The sequence below is a fragment of the Loxodonta africana genome, chromosome 3, assembly GCF_030014295.1.
Source record: "Loxodonta africana isolate mLoxAfr1 chromosome 3, mLoxAfr1.hap2, whole genome shotgun sequence".
NCBI classification, from domain to species: Eukaryota; Metazoa; Chordata; class Mammalia; order Proboscidea; family Elephantidae; genus Loxodonta; species Loxodonta africana.
The window spans coordinates 161,597,042-161,623,621 of NC_087344.1; the positions used below are offsets into that span (position 1 = coordinate 161,597,042).

General features: G+C 39.8%; 1 pseudogene; it reads right to left on the minus strand.

Annotated features, from left to right (window-relative positions):
* Positions 1 to 22,365: 22,365 nt before the first annotated feature.
* On the minus strand, positions 22,366 to 26,174 carry LOC104845880 (trafficking kinesin-binding protein 2-like; annotated as a pseudogene).
* Positions 26,175 to 26,580: the final 406 nt, after the last annotated feature.

The window sequence follows — 26,580 nt, forward strand, 5'->3', positions numbered from 1 at the left end:
AAAATCTCAAATGTGGAAGTGGTTTTGAAACTGAGAATGGATAGAGGCTGGAAGAGTTTTAAAATGCCTAATAGTAAAAACGAGATTGCCTTGAAGAGACTGTTGGCCAAATTATGGACATCAAGACAATTCTGGTGAGGGCTCAGAAGAAAGTGAGGAGAGCTGTTACATTGGAAATGGTGCAGATGGTGAGAAACAGCAACAGAGAAATGACAGCAGCAGAACCAGGAGATCAGCATGGCCCAGGGAATGAGAGAGCTGAATGCCTTTGCACAGGAGGCTTTCTGGTGGAGTGGGGTGAATTTGGGTACTTATTGGTGTAGTTAAAGAGCTTTAGAACACGTGCCCCAGCAGCGCAGACATAGGCATTAAGGCCCGAGGGGCCAAGAAGCCTAGGAACCAGGAAGCAGAAGCAGAAGAAACAAGGAACACAGAAAACAGAGCTGCCTCAGTCTCAAAGGGTAGGGCCACTACTTCTGAGTTCTCAAAGGGTGGGCCCATGGCCTCTGGAGTTTCTAAGGGTGAGGCCACAGCTTCCTCAGTTTCAAAGAGTCAAATATTCACCAACTTGGTTCTGGAGTGTGGGGCTGCCATTCATGAGTGGCAGTGGAATGGAGCCAGATCCGCTGCCCAAAGCTGAGGTGTAGAGGCTGCCATGCCCAAGAGGCAGAAGAACAGAGCCTGCTGGGGATGAGGAGGTAGGGTCATCGCTCAGATGGACTAGGAGAATGGGGTGGATCAAATGTGAGGAAGCAGATTTGCCATTCCAGTGGGCCTGGAAGTGGAGCTGAAGCCCAGGGCCGAGGGGCCTCCACTCTGAATTTGGAAAGTGTGGTGAACACCCAGAGCCTGGGGGGCAGAACCATTGCATAAATGGCCTCAGAGAACAGAGAATTATTTTCAAGCCTTGAAAGCTAATGTAATGTGTTTTCTGCTGACTTGCCTGATACCTGTTATCCCTTCTTTCCCTCCAATTTCTTCCACTTGTAACAGAAATGTCTAGCCTGTGTCTGTTCCACCGTTGTACTTTGGAAGCAGATAACTTGTATTCAAGAATTCACGGATGAAGAGGAACTTTTGGATTTCGAACTTGGAGTTGATTTAAGACATTTGCTGTAATATGGTGGGGTAAATGTGTTTTACATGTGGCAAGGACATGAATTTGGGGAGGGGGGCCAAAGGATAGAATGTTATGGATTGAATTGTTTCCTCCAAAAATATGTATCAACTTAGCTAGGAGTTGATTCCCAGCATTGTGTGATTGGCCACCATTTTGTCATCTGATATGGTTTTCCTATGTGTTGTAAATCCTGCCTCTATCATGTTAATGAGGTAGGCTAGAGGCATTTATGTTCATGAGGCAGGACACAATCTATAAAATTAGGTTGTGTCTTGAGTCAAATTCTTTTGAGATATAAAAGAGAGAAGTGAGCAGAGAGACAGGGGGACCTCATACCACCAAGAAAGCAATGCTGGGAGTGGAGTGCTTCCTTTGGACCTGGGGTCCCTGCACTGAAACACTCCTAGACCACGGGAAGATTGATGACAAGGACCTTCCCCCAGAGCCAACAGAAAAGGAAAGCCTTCCATTGAAGCTGGAGCCCTGAATTTGGACTTCTAGCCTTCTAAACTATGAGAGAATAAATTTCTCTTTGTTAAAGCCATCCACTTGTGGTATTTCTGTTATAGCAGCACTAAATAAATAAGACTAAGCTGGAAGAGTTTAAGGCGCCTAATAGTAAAAGTCTAGGTTGCCTTGAAGAAAGTGTTGAATTATGAACATCAAAGGCAACCCCAGTGAAGGCTCAGAAGGAAGTGAGGAGAGCTGTAACACTGAAGATGGCACAGATGGTGAGAAGCAGTGGCAGAGAGACAGTGGCAGAAGAACTAGGAGGTGCTAGATGGCATGTGAGCTGACCCATGGAGTGAGAGATGAGTGCCTTTGGGCAGGAGGCTTCCTGGCGGAGTAGGGTGCCACAGGGTACTTGTCAGTAGAGCTAGGCTTGCTGATCCACAGAACGAGAGAGCTGATTTCCTCAAGCTGAAAGGCCCACAAACCAAGAAGCAGAAGTTATGCACCCCCCCCCCCAAAAAAGTGTGTATCAATTGGTCTGGGCCCTGATTCCCAGTATTGTGTGATTTTCCTATATGTTGTAAATTCTGCCTCTATGATGTTAATGAGGGAGAATGGGTGTCAGTTGTATTATTGAGGCAGGACTCAACCTACAGGATTGGGTTGTGTCTTGAGGCAATCTCTTCAGATATAAAAAACAGAAGCAGAGAGACAGGGGGACCTCATACCACCAAGAAAACAGCACCAGGAGCAAAATGTGTCTTTTAGACCCAGGGTCCCTGCATCTGAGAAGCTCCTCGACCATGGGGAGATTGAGGACAAGGATCTTTCTCCAAGGCCAACAGAGAGAGAAAGACTTCCCCTGGAGCTGACACCCTGAATTTGGACTTCTAGCCTCCTTTACTGTGAATAAATAAATTTCTCTTTGTTAATGCCATCCACTTGTAGTGCTTCTGTTACAGCAGCAGTAGATGACTAAGACACACAAGGTGGGGCCAAATTCACCTATGTTTCAGAGTCACTTCACCAACTCTGTTCTGGAGTATTGGGCTGCCTATTCATGAGCACCAGGGGGATGGTGCCAGATCTGCTGCCCCAAGCTGAGGGATTGGGGCTGCCATGCCCAGAGGGCAGAAGAATGGGGCCTGCTGAGGCTGACGGGGTGGTGTCGTCACTCAGATGGACTAGGAGAATGGGTCGCCTAAAACCCAAGGAGCAGAGTTGCCCTCCCAGTGTTCCTGGAAGCTGGAGCTGAAGCCTAGGACTGAGGGGCATCCACCCAGAGTCCAGAAAGCATGGCCAACAGCCAGAGGTTGGAGGGCAGGGCCACTGACAAGATGGTCTCAAAACGGGATTATTTTCAAGCCTTGAGAGCTAATGTAAATTGTTCTGCTGTGTTTTTGACTTACTTCATGCCCATTATTTCCTTTTTCTCTCCAATTTCTCCTATTTGGAAATGTCTACCTTGTGCCTGTTCCACCATTGTAATTTGGAAGTAGATAATTTGTGTTCTAGGTTTCACAAATGAAGAGGAATTTTTCCCCAGGATGGAATTTGGACTTGGACTTGGAGTTGATTTAAGATGATATGATGGTGAAAAAGCTTTTTCTTTTTTTTTTTTTTTTTTACCTGTGGCAAGGACACTAATTTGGAGGGGAGGGAGCTAAAGGGTGAAATGTTATGAATTGAATTGTGTACCCCCAAAATATGTGTCAACTTGGCTAGGTCATGATTCCATGTATTGTGTGGTTGCCCTCCATTTTTTGATTTGATATAATTTTCCTGTGTGATGTAAATCCTAACCTCTACTATGTTAGTGAGGCAGGATTAGACGCCGTTCTGTTAATAAGGCAGGGCACAATCTACGGGATTATGTTCTATCTTGAGTCACTTTCTTTTGAGATATAAAAGAGAGAAGTGAGCAGAGAGGAAAGGGACCTCATTTCCACCAAGCAAGAAGAGCCAGAAGCAGAATGCATCATTTGGACACAGGGTTCCTGCACTGAGAAGCTCCTAGACCAAAGAAGATTGATGATAAGGACTTTCCCCCAGAGCCAACAGAGAGAGAAAGCCTTCCCCTTGGTGCTTGCAGTCTGAATTTATACCTCAAGCTTCCAAAACTGTGAGAGAATAAATTTCCCTTTGTCGAAGCCACCCACTTGCAGTATTTCTGTTCCAGCAGCACCAGATAACTAAGACAGATGTGGTCAGAACTGTGTAGTATTGTAAAAGATTTTTCAAATCTACATGAGGACCCCTATAAGTTTTCTGAAGAATTGAAGATTCTTGAAGCTTATCAGCCTGAACTCCCTGATTTATACCAACTGTCTTAGTCATCTAGTGCTGCTATGACAGAAATACTACAAGTGGATGGCTTTAACAAAGAGAAATTTATTTCTTCACAGTAAAGTAGGCTGAAAGTCCAAATTCAGGGTGTCAACTCCGGGGGAAGTCTTTCTCTCTCTCTCTGTCAGCTTTCTCATCAATCTTCCCATGGTCAAGGAGCTTCTCAGGCACAAGGACCCAGGGTCCAAAGGACGAGCTCTGCTTCTGGTGCTGCTTTCTTCGTGGTGTGAGGTCCCCAACTCTCTGCTTGCTTCCCTTTCCTTTTATCTCTTGAGAGATAAAAGATGGTGCAGGCCACACCCCAGGGAAACTCCTTTTACATTGGATCAGGGAGGTGACCTGAGTAAGGGTGGTGTTACAATCCCACTCTAATCCTCTCAACATAAAATTACAATCACAAAATGGAGGACAACCACAGAATACTGGGAATCATGGCCTAACCAAGTAAATGCACACATTTTGGAGGGGACATAATTCCATCCATGACACCAACTAATCCACATGATCCACCACATTTCTGTCAGTTTGTTGTACTGTAGTGGCTTGCGTGTGCTGTGATACTGGAAGCTTTGCCACTGGTAATTTAAATACCAGTAGGATCGCCCTTGGTGGACAGGTTTCAGCAGAGCTTCCAGACTAAGACAGGCTAGGAAGAAGGACCTGGCAGTCTACTACTGAAAAAAATTGGCCAGTGAAAGTCTTATGAATAGCAACAGAATATTGTCTGATATGGTGCCGGAAGATGAGTCCCTCAGGTTGGGAGGCACTCAAATACAACTGGGCAAGATCTGCCTCTTCAAAGTAGAGTCTACTTTAATGACGTGGATGGACTCAAGCTTTCAGGACCTTCATTTGCTTATGTGGCATGACTCAAAATGAAAGGAAAGAGCTGCAAACATCCATTAATAATCAGAACATGGAATGTTTGAAGTATGAATCTAGGAAAATTGGAAATCCTCAGAAATGAAATGCAATGCATAAAGATTGATATTCTAGGCATGAGTGAGCTGAAATAGACTGATATTGGCCATTTTGAATCAGATAATCAATCATATGAACTATGCTAGGAAGGACAAGTTGAAGAGGAATGGCATCACATTCATCATCAAAAGGAGCATTTCAAGATCTATCCTGAAGTACAATGCTGTCAATAATAGGATATTATCCACACACCTATGGGTAAGACCAGTTAATACAACTACTATGCAAATTTATGCACCAACCACTAATGCCAAAGATGAACAAAGTGAAGACTTTAACCAATTTCTGCAGCCTGAAATTTGATCAAACATGCAATCAAGATGCATTGATAATTTGGAATGCAAAACTTGGAAATAAAGAAGCAGGATTGGTAGTTTGGAAATATAGAAATGACACCAGAGGTCTCATGGTAGAATTTTGCAAGACCAATGACTTCTTCATTGCAAATACCTTTTTTCAACAACATAAATGGCAACTCTACAGGTATGCCTCACCAGGTGGAATACACAGGAATATAATCGTCTACATCTGTGTAAAGATATGATGGAAAAGCTCAATATCATCAGTCAGAACAAGGGCAGGGGCTGACTGTGGAACAGACCATCAGTTGCTCATATGCAAATTCAAGTTCAAGTTGAAGAAAATTAGAACAAGTCCAGGAGAGCCAAAGTACAACCTTGAGTATATCCCACTGAATTTAGAGACCATCTCAAGAATAGATTTGACGTGTTGAACACTAATGACTGAAGACCAGAAGATTTGTAGAATGACATCAAGGGCATCATACATGAAGAATGCAGTAGGTCATTAAAAAGACAGAAAAGAAAAGAAAATGGATTTCAGAAAAGACTCTGAAATTTGTTTTGGATGTAAAGTAGCTAAAGTGAAAGGAAGAAATGATGAAGTAAAAGAGTTGAACAAAAGAGTTGGTTTGAGAAGACAAAGGAAAGTGTTATAATGAAATGCGCAAAGACCTGGAGATAGAAAAACAAAAAGGGAAGAGTACACTCGGCAATATTGAAGGATTCTACAGGTAAAGTATTAAATGATGCATGAAGCATCAAAAGAAGATGGAAGAAAAGAACAGAGTCACTGTACCAAAAAGAATTGGTTGAAGTTCAACCATTTCAAGGGCCCTGGTGGTGCAGTGGTAAAGAGCTAAGGTGAGCTACAGCTGCTAACCAAAAGGTCAGCAGTTTGAATCCACCAGCCACTCCTTGGAAACCCTATGGTGCAGTTTTACTCTGTCCCATAGGGTTGTTATGAGTCAGAATTGACTTGATGGCAATGGGTATATAAGCAAGAATTGATGGTACTGAAAGACAAGGTCCAAGCTGCACTGAAGGCACTGGCCAAAAACGAGGCTCCAAGAATTGACAGACTACCGATTGAGATGTTTCAACAAACGGATTCAGTGCTGGAAGTGCTCACTCGTCTATGCCAATAAATTTGGAAGACAGCAACCTGGCCAACTGACTGGAAGAGATCCATATCTGTACCCATTCTGTTACTGAACCCAGAAATGTGAGTCTTGTCTGGCATACTCAGACTTAACAATTATCTGGACAAATCTTTGAGAAAGAGAAAGTTTATTGCAAACTGCAGGGCAAGAAGCCAGATCCAGCTCACCAAGCTATGGGGAAGCAGGGCTTACACGTGATTTGGGCAGCAAGATGGTGGCCATGCAGGTGTTCTGGGGAGGGAAAACTCCAGAAGGCAGCCAGGAAACAGGAGGTGACATGGCCCGGGTGATGATTTTTCTTCTGATTTGTTCCTCCTGCTGCTGCATCTTCTGTTGAGGTGAATTAGCGGTTACAACTGGCCCTTCTGCACATGTGTGGCAGGCCAAATCTGAATTGGGCTAGTTTAAGGACTATCGGAAATTTACTGGCTTCAGTGAGGTCAGGTTACAATTCCAAAGAAAGGGGATCCAACAGAATGCGGAAATTATCTAACAATGTCGTCAACATCACGTGCAAATAAAACTTTGCTGAAGATCACTCAGAATTGTCTGCAGCAGTACATTGACAATTGCCAGAAATTCAAGCTGGATTCAGAAAAGGATGTGGAACCTGGGTGATCATTGCTAATGTCAGATGGATCCTGACTGAAAGCAGAGAATACCAGAAAGATGTTTACCTGTGTTTTATTGACTATGTAAAAGCATTTGGCTGTGTGGATCATAACAAATTATGGGTAACATTGTGAAGAATGGGAATTCCAGAACACTTCATTGTGCTCATGAGAAACTTGTACATAGATCAAGAGGCAGTAGTTTCAACAGAACAAGGGGATACTGATTGGTTTAAAGTCAGGAAAGATGTGTGCCAGGGTTGTATCCTTTCTCCATACCTGTTCAATCTGTATGCTGAGCAAATAATCTTAGAAGCTGGACTAAATGAAGAATAATGCAGTATTAGGATTGCAGCAAGATTCATTAAGAACCTGCTATATGCAGATGACACAACCTTGCTTGCTGAAAATGAAGAGGGCTTGAAGCACTTACTGATGAAGATCAAAGACTACAGCCTTTAGTATGAGTTACACCTCAACATAAAGAAAACAAAAATCCTCATGACTAGACCAGTAAGCGACATCACGATAAATGGAGAAAAGATTGAAGTTGTCAAGGATTTCATTTTACTTGGATCCACAGTCAGCACCCACGGAAGCAGCAGTTAAGAAATCAAAAGACCCACTCATTGCATTGGGGAAATCTGCTGCAAAAGACCTCTTTAAAGTGCTGAAAAGCAAAAGTGTCACCTTGAAAACTAAGGTCCACCTGACCCAAGCCATGGTGTTTTCAATCACCTCATATGAATGCGAAAGCTGGACAATGAATAAGACAGACAGAAGAAGAGTTGAGGTCTTTGGATTGTAGTGTTGGGGAAGAATATGGAATACAGCATGGAATTCCAAAGAATGAACAAATCCATCTTGGAAGAAGTGCGACAAGAATGCTCCTTAGAAACAAGGATGGTGAGACTTTGTCTCACATACTTTGGACATGTTATCAGGAAGGATCAATCCCTGGAGAAGGACATCATGCTTGGTAAAGTAGAGAGTCAGCAAAAAAGAGGAAGACTCTCATCGAGATGGATTGACATAGTGGCTGCAACGATGGGCTCAAGCATAACAACAATCATGGGGATGGCACAGGACAGGGCACTGTTTAGTTTTGTTGTGCGTAGGGTTACTATGAGTTGGAACCAACTGTATGGCACCTAACAACAACAAGAACATGTGAATGAAGCAGGACTCAATCTATAAGATCAGGTTTTGTCTTTAGCCAATCTCTTTTGAGATATAAAAGGGAGAAGCGAGCAAAAGGACATGGAAACTTCATGCCAGCAAGAAACAAGAGCCAGGAGAATAGTGTGTCCTTTGGATCCAGGGTCCCTGTGCTGAGAAGCTCCTTGACTGGGGAAGACTGATGACAAAGATCTTTTCCCAGAGATGACAGAGGGAGAAAGTCTTCCCCTGGAGCTGATGCCCTGAATTTGGACGTCTAACCTCCTAGACTGTGAGAGAAAAAATTTCTCTTTGTTAAAGCCATGCACTTGTGGTATTTCTATTATAGCAGCACTATATGACTAAATTTTTTTTTTTTATATGACTAAGACAGCTTGCCTGACCCAAGCCGTGGTGTTTTCAATCCCCTTGTGTACATGCGAAAGATGGGCAATGAATACAGAAGATTGAAGAAGAATCGCTGCCTTTGAATTATGGTATTGGTGAAGAATATTGAATATACCATGGACTGCCAGAAGAATGAACAAATCTGTCTTGGAAGAAGTAAAGCCAGAATGCACCTCAGAAGCAAAGATGTCAAAACTTCATCTCACATACTTTGGACATGTTCTGAGGAGGGACCAATCCCTGGAGAAGGACATCATACTTGGTAAAGTAGAAGGTCAGCGAAAAAGAGGGACACCCTCAAGGAGATGTATTCACACAGTAGCTACTACAATGGGCTCTAGCATAACAACAATTGTAAAGATGGTGCAGAACAGGGCAGTGTTTTGTTGTGTTGCACATAGGGTTGCCATGAGCCTGAACTGACTTGACGGCACCTAACAACATCAACAACAAGTACATATGATAATTGGGCAGAGAGCGGTCCTTCGAATTTGAGAATGAAAGATCTGATTCAAACCATAAAGAAACAAGAAATGGAAGGCTCACAGGACTGAGAAAATGAAGACTCCCATATAACAGGCTTCTGAGTCACCAGCACTGAGAACATCCAGTGCAAAGCAAGAGAAGCAAGGTAAAAAGCCCTTCAAGACAGGCTTGTGTTGATTGGCCTGGAAGAGACCCTAGAAGCTCCCTCTAGAACGTGCTGATAACTGTCCCTGCCAAGAAAACCAAGAAACAATGTAGTCTAAGCTGCAATAGTAAGAAGAAATAGGAAGACTAAAATTGGAGGGGTCACCTCTGTTACCAGGCAACCAGGCTGTACCTTTGCTGCTTGCACTCAAAATGGTGGAAGCATGGCTCCACAAATAACCGAGCTCTCTGGAACTTTACCTAGATCCTCTGACTTTCGGAAATAATTCAGACTGAGGAAATTAAGGGAAACAACCTTGTAGACAAGGCAGTTAAAAAAGCTACTTCTCAAATTGCTCTTGCCCTTATGATGAGTAAAGAAAGACATTTCTCAAATTTGTTCATTGAGGACTTTAATTTTCATGAATTAACTTTAGAAAGACTTTAAAAACATCCTTGATAAACGAGCCTGGATTTCCCTCATACTGGGATGCTGTTTTGGCGCTCATACTCAAAACACTATAAGCTGAATATACTAGAAGTAATTTGGAATTTCCACGATCACTTTGAGAAAATAAGTTTTCATCTGCTCTTTCTTTTTCCTTCCATCTTAGTAAAAAAGAGTTTCTATTTGCTTTGTCTTCTTTTTTTCCTCTGGGAACTTTTGTTTTACACTCAAATTTTAGTCAAAGGGTCTGAATAAAATACCTCTATCTGAGACTTTGGCAAATTAATGAATTTACCTAGGACCTGTTCTTCTAAATCAATCTCATCCAGTAATTACTTTATACATTTTAGGAAACTAGGTTGTTTGTATTATTTGATATCTTACAAACCTGGTTTTTGAGCTGGTCTCACAGACTGTTGAGTTTATGTGGCTTTTCTGTTTCAGAACATTATGTCTGAGTTTCTGTCTTGTATCAGGTTGTAGACCATGTTTGCTGTTTCCCTTTTTCCCCCACAATGGGGGTCTAAAATACCATTCTTTTCTCTTCAAAGAAAATCTGCTTCTGCCTGGACTTTTAGTAGCTACTCTGAGAAACTTTGATATAAATCAGTCTATTTAAAAAGAGCACTGAAAAAGAACAATTGTTTATTTTGATTGGTATAACAAGGCCTTAAAAAGGGTCAAATTAGTCTAGATTGTTTCTCTAAAGGATTCTATAAAGCATGCAAAAGACAGGGATATGAAAATGTAATAATTTCCTACCTCCAGATGGTATTATTAAATTAGATTATAATGTTCTAATAGCAAATAAAAGTTTATGTAAATTAAATAGTCTTAATATTTCCAGGAGTTAATTAAAATGAATTTGTTCTGATAAAGTATTTTAAGTTTATGTCAAACTTGAAAGCAAATCTTAAAAGTAAAATCTTTCTAAGTAACTTAAGTGAGATATTGTAAGAAATATGTTTTATTTAAGGAAAAGGAATTTTTGTTAATTCCAGGATGAGAAAAAATTATTTACATTTTGTCTTTTGAAATACCTAGGCCAACTAAAACATATGTAAATTAATTGAGATTAAATGATTCTTTCTCGATAATAAGCATTTGAGACCCATAGTGTTCCAGAGAAGATTTTGAAATGACCCCTCCCAACCAAGCGAAAACCTTTTAAAAGAAAAGGAAATTTAAATAGAAACGTAGAAAAAAGACTATTTAGGCAAGCTTTATTTTACTTTAACAATAAATGTGTCTTGTAGTACAAAGGCTTAAGTTAATTTCCAAGATTTTTATGTAACTTACTGATATTAAATTGAGTTAATAGATACTCATTATAATTGAAGCTCATAGGCTCTTACTTTTTTTATACCACAGAGATGTATTTGGGTCTGGTAATGAGTGTGTTAATTTTTACCACTTAAAGCATTGTACTTTAAGAAATATATAGCAAGGACAAGAAACTTAAAAGGTTTATGACAAGGGAATTTATTTGATATGGTTAGGTCTTATTTGCTGCAGCTAACAGTCTGGTGAGTTAATTTATGTGAATTTTTAAGAGTTTTAATGTCAAATAGCATAAAAAGAAAGAATTAGGTTTCTCCGTTAAGATAATAAAATTTTCTTTAATTACTGGGTTGAAGAGTTCATTTTATTCTTTTTGCAATCTACCTTGAAGGCAAGAATTTGACAAAATAAATTCCTGAGCCAAAGACCAAGCTGTATGACCTTGGAAAAAGCTAAGAATTTTACCTTTAAAAGTCATTAATTAAATAACTCAGGTATTGTTCCTGAGGACCTATGATAAACTCCTGACAACTTTGAAACCTTATGGAAAGCCATAAAAGATTTATTTCTGTTATAAAGAGACAGTGTTGAACAACCTTGGTTTTGTATTTCTTTTGCAAATATTTATTGAGCACCTACTATGTCCCATGGATTATTCTTGATGCTAGGGAGCCCATGGAGGACAAAGGAACTTGAATTTTCTTGTATATAAAATCTTTGTTGGCTTTAAAGTGCTTATATTCAGAAATAACCTGTCCTTAAGGCTGTTTTTTTTAAGGCTGTGGTTCTCAACCTATGGTGATTTTACCCTCCCAAGGTACATCTAATAGTGCTTGGGGCTGATGTTACTGGCGTGAGGGGGTTGAGACCAGGAATATGTCTCAATGTTCTACAAAGCACAGGACAGCCCTCTCCTGCCCCCCACATAATAAAGAAATATCTCACTCAAAAATACAGTAATGTCGAGTTTGAGAAATTTTGCCTTAAAGGATTGCTTAGCAGTTGCTAGAAGTGTAGATTTTGGCAGGGGGCAGAGGCACAATGCAGTAGAGGGATGAAGGCTGTTTGAGTAATCCAGGTGAAGGATAATGTTTGGGCCAGAGTAACAAAATGGAGAAGGGAAGAGTAAAAGGTTTGGAATCACAGCACTTAGTGACCAGCTAACATGCCATGTGAAGGAGAGAAGAGTCACGGATGTCTTAAGATTTCTGCCTTGATCAGTGTGAGATGTTCTCCCTTTCAAATTTTCCATCTGAGTTTGGTGGTGAATTTTGTTTTATACATGTTGAGCTTGAGGTGCCTTGGGCTTGACCAAAGAACCATAGACACCCAGAGATGCCATCCTAGAACAAAGAATTCAAGATTTAAGTCACTGTTGTATAGTGGCTGCTTGAGCTGAGGGTCAGAATTAAGTCACCTGTGGAGAATATGGGACAACAATAGACAGACTCTCCAGTTCAGGAGATGAGAGGAGATCCAGAGGAGAGGATAGTCATAGAAGGCAGGTGGTGTGTGTGTGTGTGTGAGGTATTAACTGTTTATGAGTTGTTTGCAGCCCAAACTTAGGATAAGAAAAGGGGAAACTAGAGAGAAAGGTTTATTTAATGTGTTATGAGTTACATGAAACATGTTTGTGAAATTATGAGGAAGATCAAATTTTCTTTAGTTAAAATTTTTGTCAGTAATGTTTGCCTGATCTTAGACAATAAGCACATACTATTATGTCATAATTTTATTATTTGAATTGCTAACTTAGTTGAAATTCTGTTTCCTGTGAATCTAACATCATCAAAGCCAATAGTTTTAAAAGAAGAATTCACATCATTTACCCACAGAATTTTTATTACTATTCAGATGTAAATATCTTGATAATCTTAGTACGTTCTTGCTGTATCCTAACTATTTAGTATTATGTCTCAAGATTACTATGTGTTGTATCTGAGGCTCTTTGAAAATAAGATTAATCATTATATTTAGAGATTTTCCTTTGAAGTTTTTCTTAAATTGATTTTATTTGGCTTTGCATTAGATTTGCAATTAATTCTTATCAGGTCTTTCCCTTTTAAGAATTATTACTATAAATTAACCTTGGAATTTTTCAAGTTGTCATCCACAGATAAGTTTTACTTTGCTGATTCACTGAAAATGCCTGACCAAAATATTAATTAAAAAAAAAAAAAGGACTATATATCAGACTCATGGAAAGGGGTCAAACCTTGAATTCATTTGTCATGGCTTAGAAAAAAAAAGTCTAAAACACTTTTGTGGATTAATTGGCCTTTTAGAGAACTAAAGATTGCTTTAATATGCCCTTGTGGCCAGACACAGATGACATCTGAAGTAGACAGCTAATCCCAAAATCACAGAACAAGACTTCATGCAACTTGCTGAATTCTGTGGACTTCATAACTGTAGATTTTCTTATGCTATTGGTATTGCTCCCTTATTGCGGTCTTTTTGCTTAGTAATTTTATTCAACATGAGGGTCCATTTAATCTTTATGCTTCTCTTTCTAGTAATTTCTTCTGATGCATGGAAAGAAAATGCATTTGTTAAATTAGCCCAATCAGTAGCTAGTGCCACAATTTGACTGAATGCTGGACCTGTCATCCCCATACATGATCTGAACATGAAGATTCATATCCACTAGCTTTTCCTATATCAAATTATAGTCTTGTAGCCAATGTTATCATTAACTTCAATGTTACCTTTAAATGAGCCATACATTTTAAACTATGGCATCCCCCTGGGCTATTAGCCCAACATCAGGTACCAGGCTTTAATCTAACCCATGTTATAACTCATGTTATAAAACAAAAAGTAGATTGCCTTGAGTTAAGATTACCTCACCTTTTTAGTTCTTTCAAAGGAAGAATTTTGACTTTTTGCAGGAATGACTTTCCAACCCAATATGCAGATTTTCCTAGACGCTTCAGGAATCTATCGGCAAAGGCAACTGAACTACCAAATTGCGTGACTAGAAAAAAAGAAAATCTAGACAATTTGATCCCCACTTTGTCTTAAGTTTTAGAGCCCAATGAGGTTGGGATAATTGTCCATTTGTAATAATTCCCTAACAGAAAACTGGCTTGAGCAAGTTAATTAAACTATTCCTTTCCTGTACAATTATACTGGAGGTAATATGGTCTGTGATGTTTATGGATATATGTTTTTATGTGGGGGATCAAATCATAACACAATAAAGGGACCAAATCCAAGCAATAAAATCTATGCCTGGACATTGCCTTGCCTGGATGGTTGGAGAATAAAAAATCAATGTACATTAGGTCATTTAGGAGTTTACCTAGATGTCCACTGCTATAATGGAAATGTGCATTGGACTAGTGATCTAAAGATTCTTATTTCAATATGAGAGCTTCATGCCTCCAGGTAACTCCATAGCTGATAAACCTCAGGGAGGATGGATATTCCTCTGTGCCTTCTTACCCAACTATGGTAGTCCTCAACTGGAAAAGTTCATTTTAATCTACCTACTACAATGGCTCAAATTGCTGATGATCTTTCAGAAGGAATGGCAGCTCAACAAAAATCTTTAGACTCCTTCACCAGGGTTGTATTAGATAATAGAATAGCTCTTGATTTTATTTTAGCCCAACAAAGAGGAGTTCGTACCTTTACTAATACTTCTTGCTGCACCTGGGAAAATACCTCAGGAGAAATAGAACAGATTAGAAGATACTAGAAAGATTCATCAAAGAGCTACTTGGGTACATTCAATACCCCCTATGCCTGATTCTCCTTTCTTAGATATCTTTAGCTGGTTGCCATGACATTGGTTCCTGGCTACACTCTGTACTGCCAACTGGATTGATTCTTTTGACTGTTGTAATAATTATTATAAAAACCGAAAACCAAACCTGTTGCTGTCAAGCTGATTCTGACTCATAGTGACCCTATAAGACAGAGTAGAACTTCCCCATGGGGTTTTCAAGGAGTGGATGGTGGATTTGAACTGCTGACCTTTCGGTTTGCTGCTGAGAGCTCTTACCAGTGTGCCACCAGAGGGCCAATAATTATTATAGGATTGTTCAAATGCTTTCTGCAATGCTCGTCTAATGCTTGTAATCAACAAAGTCCCTCTTGCTATGCAAAGAATTATGTATATTGAAAAACTTATGCTACATAGCAGCTAAACTTTTGCTTCTTCCCTGTGTTCCCTTTAGGGCATTGTACATTGACCATTGCTGTTTGGAATTGGCCTGAATTTTTCCTCAGATATGGTCTTGTCTGTTAAAACTACCCTGAAGAGAAGTAACCCAACTCACTCTGAAGATGAGCCCTATTATCATGGCAAGGTGAAGAGAGAGCCACTTATGAAAAGGCAGATAAAAGCCCTTGCAAAAGAAAAGTGACTTTGTTGTGGGTGATGTGATCAGTGCCCCCTGGTGGAGGCTTGATGAAAAAGGGGAATGTACTAGCAGACCTGAAAAATAAGAGGTATTTGAGCTGAACTCACAGTAATGGGTTAATCTGCATTGACTCAGGGAGGATGGGGAGAGGGGAGGCAGAACTGCAGCTGCACTTGGAAAGAATGTTTGCACAAATTGCACCCTGTCTTTGAGAAATATGGGCTGGCTCCAAGAAGTCTGCAGATTAGCTGGTATGTAGAAAATAGTTAAAAAACCAGTTATTTCTAAATGTCTGGGGTCATGCTGACTGTGCTGAATCTCCTATATAAAAAATCCTCTCATCATCTGAGGCTTGGAGCATTTCATACTTTCACTTTACGCTCTCCAACATGGATTGTTCTATTCCTCAATAAAACTCATTTCTTTCTATTCCCAACAGAGTAAGAAGTTTATTTTACTTTGACAACTGTTTAGAATCCCTGTGAGCTCCAGGCTTACACAGAATTTGCACCCACTAGCCAACTCTTTTCCACAGATCTTCCCCAGGTGCTCTCTGATTCTGGCTATCAGGAAACCCACCTCTGCTCTAGACCATGCATGAATAGGATGGAGTGGCTGTTTGCTGTTGGAGGAGGAACAGGATTAATAAGAGAGCTTCACCCATGGGGCTCAGGTGTCCAGGATCTGCCTAAGACTGAGAAAAAATGAGAAACGCCCCCTGCTTCCCTACAAACCTTGCATAGAATACGAACAACAGGCGTATACTCCAGAGGACAGGGCAAGAGTGCTGAGAGTGCATTGGTGCACAAAGCCTACTTAAATCCGAGAGTGGAACAGAAACACTGAGAGATATCCTGTGGTATTCCAGGTTGGACACTAAGCACAAGGCACCACTGGAGTAATTTGAAGCCTACGTTGCACTGAACGCAACTAAAATAACAACAACATCCAAATCCAGCTCAAGTGCAAAATAGATGGACTCAACTCCCACATTAATAGCCTGGTAGAAGAAGTGTGCCTGTTATCTAAGGCCATAAATATGATTTACTGTTTTTTTTTTTCCCCTGATATACACATTAAGGAATCAATCAAAAAAGCAAGAAAACATGACCCATGATAAGGAAATAAAACAGTAACAGAACCAAGGCCAGAAATGGCCCAAATGTAATTATGAGACAGAAACTTTAAAATAATTATGATTACTACATTTAAAAGAATTTGGTGGAAAAGGTAAACAACATGCATGAACAGATGTGGAATTTCAGCAGAGAGATGGAAAGTATAAAGCAAAGCTAATAGAAAAAGCTACGAATTAAAAAATATCAAAGATGAAGAATTATTTTGATATGGTTTTCAACATACTAAACACAAGAGAGGAAGGAATCAATGAAATCAGAAATAAGAAAATAGAAAATATCCAAAATGAAACATAGAAGGAAAAAAAAAAAAAGAGAGTTAAAAGAAAACCCTCATCTTCCAAGATCTGTGGGACAATATCAAAATATCTAAAATGTATGTAAGTGGAGTTTCAGAAAGAGAAGAGAGAATGGCATACAAGAAATATCCTAAGAGAAAATATCAAGAATTTTCAAAATTAGAGAGGTAAGTCTTAGGTCCAAGAAGTTTAGTGAGCCTCAAACAAGATAAATATACAGAAAACATACCTCGCCATGTCATAATAAAACTACTGAAAGACAAAGGCATATAAATTCAAAAGGATGACATGATTGTATATTTAGAAAATTCTATGGAATCTACAAGGAACTTCCAGAACTAATTAACTCAGCAATTTTGCTGCATAAAAAGTCAACATACAAAATACAGATATATTTTTATATACTAGTATGAACAATTAGAAAATAAAAAAATGCCATTTATAATAACCTCAAAAAACATAAGATACTTAAAAACGAATTTAACAAAATATGTTCAAATTCAATACATGGAAAACTACAAAACGCTGCTGAGCAAAATAAAGAGTTAAAAGGAAAGATTCACCATGTTTATGAACTGGAAGACTCTAAGTTGTTAATTTATCGGTTCTACCCAAACTGATCTAAAGATTCAGTGTAATCCGAATCAAATACAATCTTATTCTAAAATCTATACAAAAATAAACAGACAATCTAAAATAGTGTCTTAGTCATCTAGTGCTGCTGTGAAGAAATACCACAAGTAGATGGCTTTAATAAACAACCTTATTCTCTCACAGCCTCGTAGGCAAGAAGTCCAAATTCAGGGCATTAGCTTCAGGGAAAGGCTTTCTCTGTTGTCTCTGGAGGAAGGTCCTTGTCATTAATCTTTCCCTGAACTACGAGTTTCTCCTCACAGGAATCCAGGGTCCAAAGGATGTGCTCCGCTCCTGACACTGCTTTCTTGGTGGTGTGAGGTCCCCCCGTCTCTCTGCTCGCTTCTCTCTTGTATATCTCAAAAGAAATTGGTTCAAGACACAATCCAATCTTGTAGATTGAGTCCTGCCTCATTAACGTAACTGCCTCCAATCCCACCTCATCAACATCATACAGGTAGGATTTGCACCACATAGGAAAATCACATCAGATGACAAAATAGTAGGCAATCACACAATACTGGGAATCATGGCCTAGCCAAATTGATACACATATTTTTAGGGGTACAGTTCAACCCATGACAAATAGCAAAAGTCATTTTGAAAAAGAACGAAGTTGGAAGTTTTACATTACGTGATTTAAAGTCATGTTCCATAGATAATCAAGAGGGTGTGGTACTGGTGAAAGTATAGTCAGCCCTCTGTATCTGAGGGTTCCATGTTGGGTGAGGGTGAATTTCAAAGAACAAAACTTGAATTTGCACAGCCAAGTACTACGCTGAATCCACACAAATGAAATGATGTGTAGGCGTGCCCGGCTGTAGCTGCCCACAATTTCACAGGTCCTCTGTCTCTCTCCAGCACTTTCTGTTTCAGCATTGTTTGCCTTGTGTCTTGTCATTATTCCCTAAGCAATATAGTACTGTATAACAACGATTTACATAGCATTTACATTGTATTAGGTATTATAAGTAATTTAGAGATGATTTAAAGTATATGGGAGGATGTGCGTATGTTATGTACAAATACTACTGCCATTTTAGATGAGGGACTTGAGCATCCACGGATTTTGGTATCCAGGGGGGTCCTGGAACCCATTCCCCACAGATACTGAGGGATGACTGTATACACACATAATAGAAAAGAGGCCAGAGATAGACTCACACATGTACAGTCAACTGATTTTTAACAAAAGTGCCAAGGTAATCCAATGCAGGAAAGAATAGTCCTTGTGATATAAAAAAAAAAAAAAAAAATTTTTTTTTTTTTTTTTTTGGTGATATAGGTGCTGGAAAACTGGATATCTGTATAAAAGAAAATGAACCTTGATTCTTTTTCTCACACTGTATATAAAACTTAATTTGGAACACCCATAAACTTCAATGTAAAAACTAATATGATTTTAAGGAAACTTTTAGGAGAAAATAGAGGAGGAAAAGAATCTCTGTGATCTTGTGGTAACCCAAGATATATTAGATACAAAAAGTATAAAAGAAAAATTCAATAAATTGGAATTCAATATTAAAATTTGTGTTCTTCTAAAAAGCCAAAATACCGACTGGGAGAAAATATTCACAATCTACATAACTGTCAGAGAACTTATATCCAGAATATGTAAAAAAAAAAAAAAAAATTAAACCTCAATAAGAAAAACAACCCTCAAAAATGGACCAGAAATTTGAAGAGATACTTTACAAAAGAAGGTATATAAATGGCTAATATATGAAAAATGTTCTACTGCATTGGTCATTAGGAAAATTCAAATTAATACTGCAATGAGGTACCCACTAAAATTGCTAAAATTAAAAAGACTGGTAATACTAAATGTTGATGAGGATATGGAACAGCTGATACTCTCACATATTATTTGTGGGAGCATAAAATACTATAAATACCTTAGAGAACATTTTGGCAGTTTTTCATAAAGTTAAACATTTACCATATGATGCAGTAATTTTACTCCTTGGTATTTACCCAAGAGAAATGAAAACATATTATTTGAATGCACTCCCTCATGGGTCTTCCTTGTGTATCTACACCTCTTGCTGGGTATGCCAAGAATGCATGGCTTTAACTGCTTTTTACCCAGGTGTTTTTTTTAGGGTTGTATTAGCAGCAAGCAACCTTGATGCATGAGGCAACTTCTTTCTCCAGGACAAAAAGCAGGCAAGCTTACTGCGTGCTAAAAAAATGGTGGACTTCCTATGGTCAGTGTTCAATTGCTACGATGCAACAATCTGAGCCCCTTGTATCACCCCTGTGGGACTTGAGGGACAAGGGGAACTGATGCAAACATATTGATGCTCGTACTGGTTGTTGTGCCATGATAATAATGGTGTCTCCTGCCAAAGTCAATGAAGCAACAATGTTGTTGTTCTTAGGTGCCACCAAGTTGGTGCCAACTCATAGAGACGCTATGTACTATACAACAAAACACTACCTGGTCGTGTGCCATAGTCACAATTGTTGTTATGCTTGAGCCCATTGTTGCAGCCACTGTGTCAACCCATCTTGTTGCAGGTCTTCCTCTTTTTTATTGACCCTCTACTTTACCAAATATGATGACCTCCTCCAGGAATCGATCCCTCCTGATAACATGTCCAAAGTATGTGAGACGAAGTCTCACCATCCTCACTTCTAAGGAGAATTCTGGCTGTACTTCTTCCAAGACAGATTTGTTGTTTGTTTTGGCAATCCATGGTATATTCAATATTCTTCCCCAACGTCATAATTCAAGGCGTCAATTCTTCTTCAGTCTTCTTTATTCACTGCCCAGCTTTCACATCCATTTGAGGAGAATGAAAACGCCAGGGCTTGGATCACGTACACGTTAGTCCTTAAAGTGACATCTTTGCTTTTTAACATTCCAAGAAGGTCTTTTGCAGCAGATTTGCCCAACGTGATGCATTGTTTGATTTCTTGACTACTGCTTCCATAGACTAACTTATGAACTTGTACTGTCAAAAAAAATCCCAGGCCCTAATATGTATCAACAAAAGGACTTACAGATGAATGCTCATTACAGCTTTATTTGTAAAATTGTAAAATTTGTATAATTACAAATAATTTTCATAGCAAGTAATTACAAATAACCCAAATGTGCATCAACAGGTAAATGTATAAACAAATTGTGGCATAATATTCTTCAGCAATAAAAGGGAATAAATTTGATTCACACAATAGCATGGGCAAAAGAAGTCAGACAATTGAGTATAGCTGCCTGAACCCATGTATCGAAGTTCTAGAATCGAAATCATGGTGTCTGATATCTTTTGAAGAGGTAAAATTAATAAATGGTAATAGAAATTAGATTGGTGGTGTTGCTGTTATTGTTAGGTGCCATTTATTCAGTGCCAACTTATAGCAACCCTATGTGAAACAGAATGAAATGCTGCCCAGTCCTTTACTATCCTCACAATTGTTGCTCTGTCTGAGCCCATTGTTGCAGCCAGTGTCAATTCATCTGGTTGAGAGTCTTCCTCTCTTTTGCTGACTCTCTAGTTTACCAAGCATGATGTCCTTCCCCAGGGACTGGTCTCTGATACCATGTCCAAAGTAACAGAGGCAAAGTCTGGCCATCCTCACTTCTTCCAAGACAGATTTGTTCGTTCTTCTGGCAGTCCATGGTATATTCAAATATTTTTTGCCAACACCATAATTCAAATGTGTCAATTCTTCTTCAGTCTTCCTTATCCATTGTCCTTCTTTCGCATGTATATGAGGTGATTGAAAATCCCATGGCTTGGATGAGATGCACCTTAGTCTTCAAAGTGACATCTTTGCTTTTTTAACACTTTAAAGAGGTCTTTTGCAGCAGATTTGCCCAATGCAATGCATCATTTGATTTCTTGACTCCTGCTTTCATGGATATGAATTGTGGATCTAAATAAAATGAAATCCTTGACAATTTCAATATTTAAATTAGTGATTGCTTTTGGCAGTGGGGTAGGTTTACTGAAAAAGGTCATAGAATAACTTTGGGATGCTGAAAGTGTTTTATATCTTGACTGGGGTGGTGGTTACAAAGATACATACATTTGTTGAAATTCATCAAACTATACACTTAATGGGTGTATATTACTTTATGGAAATGATACCTCAATAAAACTGATTTTAAAAGAATATTTATTTATCCCCCTCAACTCAGTTTACTAAAAAGGTCTAACAACAATGACCAAGTTAGTAACAATGAGTATTCTTAGCTCTTCGTGCAGTCTTAAAATACTATTTCCCACTCAAATTATTCAGGGCTTTTTAGAGAAATGACTGATTCCTTTTCTTGAGCAGGAAATGTATATAGAGAGCTCAGAGCACACAGAGAATAAAAGAAGCTAACAGTGCTGCTATTGTCATATCATAAGGACACAAGAGGCAATGTGAAGAGGTCTCCTCTGGCCATACATGGCACAATTTGAGTTTTTTTTAAAAAAAATTGCAATGGATCAAAACCCATAAAACATGTTAAATACTTGAGTTCATATAATACAAAAAATTGGTCACCTTTAGAAGATGACAGGGAACCAATTCATTACTTTGAAAACTGGTCAATATATGATAAGAAACAAATGCTTATCCTGTCTTCTCTATATTAAATATGTCACTGAGTAATCAAGTAGTAGATGAGGGAGGCATCTACTTATAAAACTATTCTAGCTAATGAATGAAATTATAGAATTAGTGTCATCATTTTGCAACCACCAGTGAATTAATGAATCTGCAATCAATGGCAATAAAACAAAACCGGAAAAACCAAAAACAAAACAAAACATTATGTGCTTCCTGATGAAAGAACACAACCCAACTTGCAGTCTTGCCAAAGGGATCTAACCTGAATCTGAAACAGTCTCTGGATCCACAACCGATCCGTAGAATTTTCAGAGGACAGAGGAACTTGTTGATCTGCTCACGATTATGCACGTAGCATAGCCAGACCATGAGGAACTCTGTAGGTCAAACGCCCTGTGCTCTTCAACAGGTATATTATGAGGAGAAGGAGTGGAGGGGAAAACCTGTAGGTTGAAAGAGGCTTAAAAGACAGGCCAATTTTAAAAAATCAGCAAGGCTAAATTATACTGTTTCAGGATGCGTTCTTGAGTGACAAAATCTTAAAGAAACATACGGAAGTGATTATTATGAGAACCAGGATGGTGGTTACTTTTAGAGGGAGGGTAGGGACTGTGACAGGAATGGGGCATGTGGAGAGACTTTTAGGGTAACTCTCAGAGTCCTATTTTTTGACCTGAGGTAGTTACAAGGGTGTTTGTCTTACCAAAAGTCACTAAGCTGTACATTTGTGTCATTTTCTGTATCTGTGTTTCATTTTACAATTAAAAAGTTAAAATGAATTTTTAAATGATATTATGAACAACTTTATGCCAATGAACTTGAAAATGTGGACGAAGTTAACAAATCCTTACAAAAATAAAAATAGATGCATATTCCAACAACTTAAAAAAAATTGGATCTACAATTAAACTTCCACTTTCTTTCCATTAAAAAAACTCCAAGGCCACATGGCTTTATAAGCTAATTCTACTTAGCACGAGGAAGAAATGATATGTATTTTACCCAATCCCTGCTAAATAATAGGAAAAGAGGAACTACTCACTAACTCTTTTTCTAGTCACTTTTTTAACACAAGAAAACCCAACTGAAGGAGTGTGTTATTTATTTATTTGTTGTCTGCAAATGGAAAACCCGGTGGTGTAGTGGTAAAGAGCTCCAGCTGCTAACCAAAAGATTGGCAGTTTGAATCCACCAGGTCCTCCTTGGAAACTGTATGGGGCAGTTCTACCCTGTCCTATAGATTCATTATGAGTCATAATCGACTTGACAGCGATGAGTTTTTTTTTCGGATCTGCAAATACTCATGGAGCTTTCATATACGTTCTCCAGTTACCAGACTTCATCCTTCAGGGCCTCATCACAGTTCTGTTCCCATTCCTCTGCTTTCTTCTTACCACATGCATGATCCTTCTGCAACATTTCTCTTCTCATATCAGACCAGCTACAGGTGTCACTGCATGACTAGCGTTCACATGCTAATTTGTACAAGAGGTCAGCTAACTGCTGAGCCTCAGTCTTCCTACAGGATGTCCATCTTGGGTGAGTATGTGCAAACTGGAATTCCAAAGCTATGCATCATGACTGGAAGACCCCAATTCCTTTCAAACCCACCCAACAAACAGCTTCTTGCTATTGTTGTTAGCTGCCCCCGAGTTGGCCCTGACTCATGGTGATTCCATGCACAATGAAAAGAAATGCTGCCCAGTCCTACACCATCCCCATGATTGGTTGTGGATTGGACTGTTGTGATTCATAAGGTTTTCACTGGCTGATTTTTGGAAGTAGATCATCAGGCCTTTCTTCCTAGTCCGTCTTAGTCTGGAAGCTCTGATGAAATCTGTTCAGTATCATAGCAACATGCAAGTCTCCAAAGACAGGCTGGTGGTGGCTGTGTATGAGGGGCATTGGCCAGGTATCAAACTTGGGTCTCCTGCATGGAAGGTGAGAATTCTACCACTAAACTACCACTGCTCCATGATAAAACTTTGACCTGCATTTAAATAAGTTTCAGAAACAGGTCTTTGAAGATGAATTTCTGCCTCTTGGCATCTTCCATTCTCCTGGGCATCAGAAGTCTTGATCACTCTGGCTACCCCTAATCTCTTCAGCCTGTCCACTAGGCTCCTCTTCAACAGCCCCATCAGGAGGAGTTCACAAAGTTCTCAAGACATACATTTTCTGGAGGAAAGTTTCAGCTGGTCAGGAGGAGAGAAAATTTTCAGAGAGATGTGCTCAAAGTTTAAAGGGCCAAGGAGAAGGGTAGGGTGAGTTTGGTGGAGTGCAAGCAATAGTCAGGGCTTTGTACGGAGGCAAGAGGAGAGGGTCCTCTGAAACCAGGCAGTGGTATACTTTAGCAGAGATGCCTCACTCTTGTAGGTGTTAGGCCAAGTTCATGGAACTACTGAAGTTTATAGTAGAATCTGGCTGGTTGGTGTTGGACTCACCAAGGCTGGATCTATAGTACTAGGCAGAAGAATTCAAGGCTGTGCTTATGGAACTGCTATCATTAAAAAAAAAAAAAATCATTACTTCCCCTAAATTTATGAAGGGAACCTGAGCTAGGGATAACCTGAGTGATTTCAGAGAGATGAAGTATCAGATGGTGAAGGTGAATGTTGAGTTTGTGGATGACAGACACTTTTCTAAGTTTGAGGGTGAGTCAGTGTTCTTATAAGAAACAGAACCAATAAAATCTCTCTCTCTCTCTCAGAGAGATATTAATGTTCCTTAATATCTCTGAGCCTCATCTGTCCAATGAGTGTAATAATAATCCCACTTCATCGGATGGTTGGGACAAGTAAATTATTAGCTCATTTGTGGAGCAGAGATAATTACCATGTGCTGATTAAGGTCTCAGATATGCAAAACCTTTTAGGTTCTTTCTACCTGACTCAGGTGTGTCCTCCTACCCCAGTGTTCTTCACAATCTATCATCACAATTCTGTAATATCAAAATAGTTGAAATATGAGGTGAAAATTAGTATTACAATTTTCATTGAATAAAGACAGGGATTTTCCCCTTCCAGTTTCTATTTAAAACTCAAGACTTGGAAGAAGAAAGCTTCCCTTATGCAAACCAAATTAAAGGGAAATCAAGGACTACTGTCTTGTTCCCACAGAAAAGGGAGTCTCATGCCTCTCAATATTTCTGTATACTGCAAAAGTCTACCTAATCTGAGTCTAGAATTCAAGATGATTTTTTAGAATTCAAGATGAACTGATCCCCAAGGAGGGAAGGTTTCACCTCTTCTGTGTCATTGTGGAAAGCTGCCTTTACCAGACCAGAAATAACTGTTGCCACTGAGTCAACTTTGACTCATGGCGACCCCATGTTTGTCAGAGTAGAACTATAACCCATAGAGCTTCCAGTGGTTGATTTTTCAGAACTAGATTATCAGGCCTCTTTTCTGAGGCGCCTCTGGGTGGACTTGAACCGCCAACCTTTCTGTTAGCAGCTAAGCACAGTAAGCATTTTTATCACCCAAGCCTTCCCATATTACGGACCCTTCCAGTTCCAGTATGTCTCCCCCTCCCTCCTATTCTATAGCAGGCGCACTCCCTACCTTTTCTATGGCACCTTCTGGACAGAGTGCTTAAACTTACCTTCTCTACCACCATCCTGAGCTCCCAGCTGCAGAGCAGAGCAGAGCAGTCCTCCAAACTTAATATCCCCCAAAGCAAACGTCAGTTTAATGAATGCTTCCCAATGTAGATGAAACAAAATCTCGTTTAATTAAGTTATTGATTTGATTCTAGTTGAAATTGTATGGGATGTCACTTCTGGCCAACATGTTGCCATAGACAGAAGCACCACTCTGTCCCTCCACAGCAAAGACCTGAAAAACTAAGTAAAACAGAGACAAATGTCATTCCTGGAACCTGAAGTGTCAACTGAGGAGATAAAGAGTGTAGTCAAGCACCAAATGGAATAAGAAACTGACAGAGGACAGACAGCGAGGAGGGATACGTGTGGAGGGCCCCATCGCTAACAGAGCGTGGATCTGCCATCTTGGACTCCTGTCTGGGATTGGCAGACAGGGAACACAGGAAAACAGCTTTGCCGAACTCCCAGCAGGAGACAGACCACCCAGTAACCAGCGATACACACTTTTCCACCCCCCATTCTCTCTGGGCTACTTTACCTCCGAGCTTTGAGCTTCCCGGCTGGCTGCTGTGGCTTGGCCTGCCAGGAAGTGTAGCATCCCTGCCACTTGGATTCGCCCCACCCACGTCGGAGATCGGCTGACAGGGAGTAAGGGAAAGCAGCTTCATGAAGTTCCCAGCAAGAGACACAGCACCTAGTAACCAGCGAGATACACATTCCTAATCCCTGCTCCCCCCCGCCCCTTCAGCCTCCTCTGCTTCCCGCCAGCCAGTCTCTTGGCTGGGTGGCAACTGCTTTGACCTCAGGCTGCTTGGATTCACCCAGCCCACAAGGGCAGGCCCCTTGAGCTGGTGTTGGTTCTTTCCGTCTCTTTTGGTTTCTTCTGTGCCTCCTATCACCTCCCGTTCCTTTCTCTGGAACATTTGGCTCCGTGTCCCATCTTTGCTTCTTCCTGAATGGCTATGAAGCCAGGCTCGACTGGGGAACCACTCCCCTGGCCTGTGACACCACGCTGGTGGGATCCCTGGGGCTTCCCCCTCCCTTATTTTGCTGTGTTCTGTATTGTTTGTTTGT